This window comes from Chrysochloris asiatica, unplaced genomic scaffold, assembly GCF_000296735.1.
Source record: "Chrysochloris asiatica unplaced genomic scaffold, ChrAsi1.0 scaffold00063, whole genome shotgun sequence".
In the NCBI taxonomy this organism is placed as follows: domain Eukaryota; kingdom Metazoa; phylum Chordata; class Mammalia; order Afrosoricida; family Chrysochloridae; genus Chrysochloris; species Chrysochloris asiatica.
This window is the reverse complement of record NW_006408581.1, coordinates 553525-559757: the sequence shown is the minus strand read 5'-3', so window position 1 is coordinate 559757 and position 6233 is coordinate 553525. Positions and strand designations below refer to the sequence as shown.

At 36.5% G+C, this 6233-nt stretch overlaps 1 pseudogene; it reads right to left on the bottom strand.

The window, feature by feature from the left end:
- Positions 1-676: 676 nt before the first annotated feature.
- On the bottom strand, positions 677-944 carry LOC102825875 (annotated as a pseudogene).
- Positions 945-6233: the final 5289 nt, after the last annotated feature.

The window sequence follows — 6233 nt, the reverse complement described above, 5'->3', positions numbered from 1 at the left end:
GAGAATACTGAAAGTGCCATGGACTGCCAAAAGAACCAATAGATCTGTTTTGGAAGAAGTGCAACCAGAGTGGTCCTTGGAGGCCAAGATGGCTAGGCTTCGTCTCTCATACTTTGGACACATTGTCCGGAGAGAACAGTCACTGGAGAAGGATGTCATGCTGTATAAGGTGGAGGGTCAGAGAAAAAGAGGAAGACCCCCAACGAGATGGATCAGCCAGGTGATATCATTGATGGCGTCAAGTGTGGCGGTGGTAGTGAGGTTGGCCCAGGATAGGACATTGTTTTGTACTGCTGTGCATGGGGTCGCTTTGAGTCGGTTCCGACTCGATGGCACCTGACAACAACAAGTTATAAAACAACAGGATAGCAAGTGACATGATGAAGGAATTACAATCTTGGTCTCACTGGCCGTTACAGTAGAGTAAATAAAGTTACAGTTAAATAAAAACGTGTTTATTTTAGCTTTCAAACAGCTGTTTACTTCTTCCCTAATGCAATCATAATTAACTTACAAAAATTGGCATTTGCAATATATATTCAAAGCATTTTCTTTCAATGGGAAACAGCATTATAGAATCTCAAGATTTAAAAATTTTTAAAAACGAACAACACAAAAATACATTCTGTGGCTTTTGTAAAATAAAACAGATGCTAGTATAAGTCAAGAAATCCACTTATACTTTAGGTTCTTCTCCTCCAGGAACCAGCATTATTACATTATTTCCATTTAGTAAAATCTGCTCTAATTAATAATCCTTCCTTCTGATGTGATTTCAAACTCCAAGACAGCTTCCAACATTATATTGACAAAGTCATCAAAACCTAAAAGCATGGCAACAATTTCCTTATCACTCTTCATCACAATGTGAATTCTTGATCCTATACACTTGTCCTGTCCACAATCAGCAGCTGCGCTGGGTTGGGAGAAGCATTAGCAGCCATGGTTACACGGGAAGTGCTGATTCCTTCTTTTTTAATTTGATGCACAGGTGTATTATTTTTCTTTTCGTGTTACCCTGTAATTTACAAGAGTGAGTAAAAAACTATCTGCACGCTGATAGTTGTTGTTGTTAAGTGCAGTTGAGTTGGTTCTGTCCCATAGCCATCCTCTATAGGGTTTCCAAGGAGTGACTGGTGAGCTTGAATCACCAACCTTGTAGTTCAACTGGTTTTCAAGTCTGGTACACTAACCCATAGAGCCACACCAGGCACTCTGGTAGTATAATTTGTTTTAGTCAACATTTAGAAAAGACATATATCATTTGTTAACCTAATCTCCTTGTTTGTTCAATTCACTTTGTCTATCTATCAACAAGCTTTCGTACTCACTTCTTTAAAAATATTTTAGGCTGAGCTGTGAGCCATGAAGAACCAGTCTTAAATTCTTCATTAGAAGTAAAACTTCATTCTCTAATGCCAACCTAACAGGTGAAAGTCTGATGGATAAGGACTATAGGATGTTGCTCTAACACCTCAAAATGAACTTTTTGCAGAGTGCCAACAGTGTGGGCAAAGGTGTATGGACATGCATTGTAATGTAGGATCACAAAGGCTTGGATAGCAGTCCTCTATATTGAATCCAAAGTTTAGGTTTCAGCTCTTCAGTGAGCATCTGACTGTAACAAGCACAGTTGATTGTTAGACTTTTTACTAACAGTGTTCCAATACTGGCCCTTGACTATCCCAGAAAACTGTAAGAATCAATTTTCCAGCTAATGGTTGACTTTTGAGCTTTTTCTTTATCAGTTTCCTGAGAGTAAAAGGCAGAATATGGAATGGTGACATACTCAATCACCAAACAAGAGTAAGACGCTCACTGAAAAGCTGAAGCATAAACTTTGGATTAAATGTAAATAACTACTATCTAGGGGCATTGTGATTTAGCATGACAATGCACATCCACACACCTCTGCCAAAGCTGTTGACACTCTGCAAAAACTTTTTTTTTTGAGGTGTTAAAGCATCCTGATTTTGCTCCATCAATTTTATCCATTGGTCCCCTAAAAGCAGCACTTCAAGGATGAAAATTCACCTCTGATGAAGATGTGAAGACAGCAGTGAATTTGTGGTTTGTAGCTTAGCCTAAAACATTTTTTTAATAAGGGAATATGGATATTTGTTGACAGATGGATAATGGGTATTGAAAAGCATGGAGATTATGTTTAAAAATGATATATTTGCCTTTTCTAAAAGTCGATTAAAATAAATTCTAGCACCAGAGAGCGAATATTTTTTGACTCACCATCATATTAATACTTTCCCACTAAAAACAGTTTGTTTTATCTTGAAATCTTCTAGATTTCCTTACCACTTGGAAGTTCTGTATCTACACTATTCCCTCACTTTACTTTGTAGTTGATTTCATTATAAATTGATATCACTGGTTCCCTATTTTATGTCTTGTAGGTTTGTTTTGGAATCCTAGTGTGGTGCTGTGGGTTAATGCCCTGAACTGCAAAGTCAGTTTGAACTGCAAAGTTGGCAGTTCAAGCTTATCAGCTGCTCCTCTGAAACCCTATACAGCGTTGTTATGGGTCGCAACTGACTCGCCTGCACTTAACAGCAACAAGGTTTGTTTTCTTTAAATCTTTCTATATCTAAGTCGAGTTCTGAGTGGAGTTGTCATGCATAGAAATCTCAGATTGTTGTCTGCTGTTTTTGGTTCTCAGTCCAAAGAATGCACTTTCACATTTTTTTTTTGTAAATTTGGTCTGGTCATTAGAAATTACTTTGATTTCTGTTTATCAGGAAATGCCCTAATTTGGCCATAGTATTTGAAGGACAGCTTTCCTGAGCATATGATTCTTGGTTGGTAATCTTTTTCTTTCAGAGTATTGTATATGTCATTACATTGTCTTCTTGCCTGCCTGGTTTCTGTTGAGAAATCAGAGCGTAGTTTACTGATTCTCCTTTTTAGGTAGGTTTTTCATTATTCCTGTGCTGATCTCAGGATTCTTTTCTTGTCTTTGACTTTGGAAAGTTTGGTTATGAAACACCTTGATGATTTTCTTTTTCGATCTATACTGTTTGGGGTTCATTCAGCTTCTTGTATGCTTACTGTAATTTTCCATGATGTTAGGGGAGTTTTCTTCCATCAACACTTCAGCAGTTTTCTATGAGCTTGTGTCTTCTTTTCTAGAAGTTGCTCCTGTTCATGGTGTCCCACATAACTCTCATGCTTTCTTCAGATTTTTTCATTCGTTTTTCTGATTGTTCTCTAGCATACTAGTATTGAAAGTTTTGTCTTCAACCTCACTAATTCGGGCTTCCATTGCTTCACATCTTCTCCTTTGTCCTTTCAACGTATTGCCCATTTCTGAGATCTTTGTATTAATGTTCTGGATTTCTAATTGTAGGTTTTGTGTTGTTTCAAAATTTAAATTTATTTTGTTTGTTTGTTCTTGTAGTGTTTTCCTGAATTCTCCTAAATTTTTTTTAATGTATTCTTTATGCTATCCTCAATCCTTCTATTGATCCTTTGAAGGTACCTAATTATCAATCTTTTGAATTCTTTTTACGTTAGTTTCATTATCTATTCTTCCTCAGAATCATTTTCTGGCTCTACATCTTGATCATTTGTTTGAGTCATTCTCTCTTGCTTCTTTGTGTGAGCTAAAATTGTCTGTTTTTTCCATGGCATTGTGGAATTGTCATGTTTGTAAAAGCAAACAGTGCAGCTGTTAGACCTGAAAAGAATTCTCTGGGAGACTCCTGCAATTCAAGGAGCTCATGAAGTGGCTCTGGGAGGGATGTGGAAGCAAAGTTCCTGGCCCTACATGAAGTTCCTGTTGGTTTAGGTGTTATCTGTATTTAGGCCACTCATTCTGGAAATAGTCTGGGGGTGGGTCCTAGATAGGACTGGTTTCAGTGTCTGCTAGGACCACAGAGAAGCTGGGGGCAGTGTGATGTGGTGGTTTAAATGCTGATCTCATGGTTCTGCAGGTTTTGAAGGTCTGAAGCCAATCCCACATGAATCCAGGCATCAAAATGGCACACCAAATTAGTGCAGTTGACCCCATCTCATGCTGGTATGGTTCCCAAATATATGACTCCAAACTCCCTGAGAACAAGGTCTGCACTAGGGGTGGATAAGCATGGGAACTGGCCACACTTCTGGTCACTAGGAGAGCATGCAAAAAAGAAGGGATCATACCTTTTCAGTCACCACAGGAATCTACTCTTGCAGGCATCTCTCCAAAGCCAAAGCTGCTCACAAGATGCTAGAACTGTGTCTTTCCTTCCATTTGCAAGTCAGTCTCTCTCTCTCTCACCATCCCTGCTCAGTTTCTGCTCCTAGCAAGCACTCCATCCACCTATCTGGCCTTTCTTCTGAAGTTCAGGGTGCCAGACTTTTCATCTGTGTCTGTTTAATTTTGTCTGTTATATCTTTGTTATAGAGGGTCCATGTAGTGAATTTTACTAGTCTGCCATCTTGCCAGAAGTCATGAGCAGTTTCTTAACAAACTAAACTCTCAACATTAGTTTTCAAAAATATTTCTTTGGAATTTATCAATTTGCATACCTATTTATTTATACAACAATATCCTTGAACTCTTTAATGGAATAAAGCATGATTTTTATAATAATCAAGTCAAATTTTCTATAGTTGATGAACTGTGTATATTTGAATATTCATAGCATGTTGTTGTTTGTGCCGTGGAGTCAGTTCTGAATCATAGTGACCCTGCACAGGGTTTCCAAGGCTGTAAATTTTTATGGGAGCAGAAAGCCTCATCTTTCTCCCACAGAACGGCTGGAAGTTTCAAACTGCCAACCTTGAAGTTAACGGCATGATTCATAATCACTACCCTACCAGAACTCCTTATTCATAGCATTAGGAAATAGAGATTCTACCTACATATACAATTCTACTCTTCCTATATACTTTAAAGTCAATAATGTGGTAAAATTGTAGGATTTTAAAAGATATCTTAATTTTTGAATAGGTAATTTTATGTAATCAGTATCTTGTGATATTGTACTATAAACATTTTAAGAATGAGTCGAACACTGCAAATTTTCAATGTTTTGTTTTCTCACACTGCCATTACTGATGGTGATTATATCCTGAAATTTTGCATAGTTGTTTCCAATATTAAGCTGAGATTATAGTTGCCCTGATACTCAGCATAATGCAAGGAATTTCAAGGAATGTGCAGTACTTTAAATTTCCCTAGTGAGGTCAGTCAGCAGAAAATACACTAAACAGAAAAAAGTAATAAAAAAAATTAAAACAAAAAACAACAGTAGCTAATCAAAACAAAACACATTAACAGATGTCTTCAGAAGACAACACATATGAATATGAACCAAACTATTTTCAAAACTTCTATCTATTTTTGCTTATATGAGACTTTAAGCAGTTGTGGAAATTATTCTGAATAATCCTACTGGGATAACAGGGGAAATGGAATACTTGGTAGATCATAGAGAAAAGATTCAATCATATGTCCAACTTTAGGGACTATAAAAGGTGAATGTCAGAATGTGATTATAGTATTTTATAATATCTGGATATTTTAATCCTGCTGAAATTTCTTTTTTGTTGTTTTACAGTGGCCCAATTCACTAAAAAATAATATTAGAAGACTAAGAAAGTAATTGGAAAGTGCAAATGTAATTCACAATGCTGCCATATATTTTGGCAGGTTAAATTTCATTCCCACAGCGATTTGAATGAGGAGCTCCAAGAGAAATTGTCTGGGTGCAAAGCAACCCTGAACAAATTTTGTGAATGCATTAGTCAGGCAACATAAATGTAAAGTGAAATTGACAAATTCAATGGAGACCTATTCCCAAAGTATATTGGAAAATAAATTCCACAGGTTAGATTTAAGTGACTTATGAGATAGGGATGCTCTCTCCTTTTTTCACCATATTTTCGATTCTGTCAACTATTTTAAGGCAATATCACAATGCCACAGAGCTATATTGTTATTTTCTCAGTATATAAACCTGATTCTTGTTTTATCTCCTTTGAAATGTGATTATTCTGTTAAAAATCATAACAGTGTTTTTTACAGAATAATATCTAAATAGAATATAAAAGAATCAAGTTGCAAAATGGTTTCACCATTAAAATAGTATATTTGTTAGGATTTTCTAGAAGTAAAACCAGCTATATCCATTTTTACAACCCTATGTAGTGTTTAATTGCAGACCTTGTGATTGAGAAATCGAGTGCTTATCCTATAGTGCCACACCAGGATACTCTTTCTCTCCCTATCCATA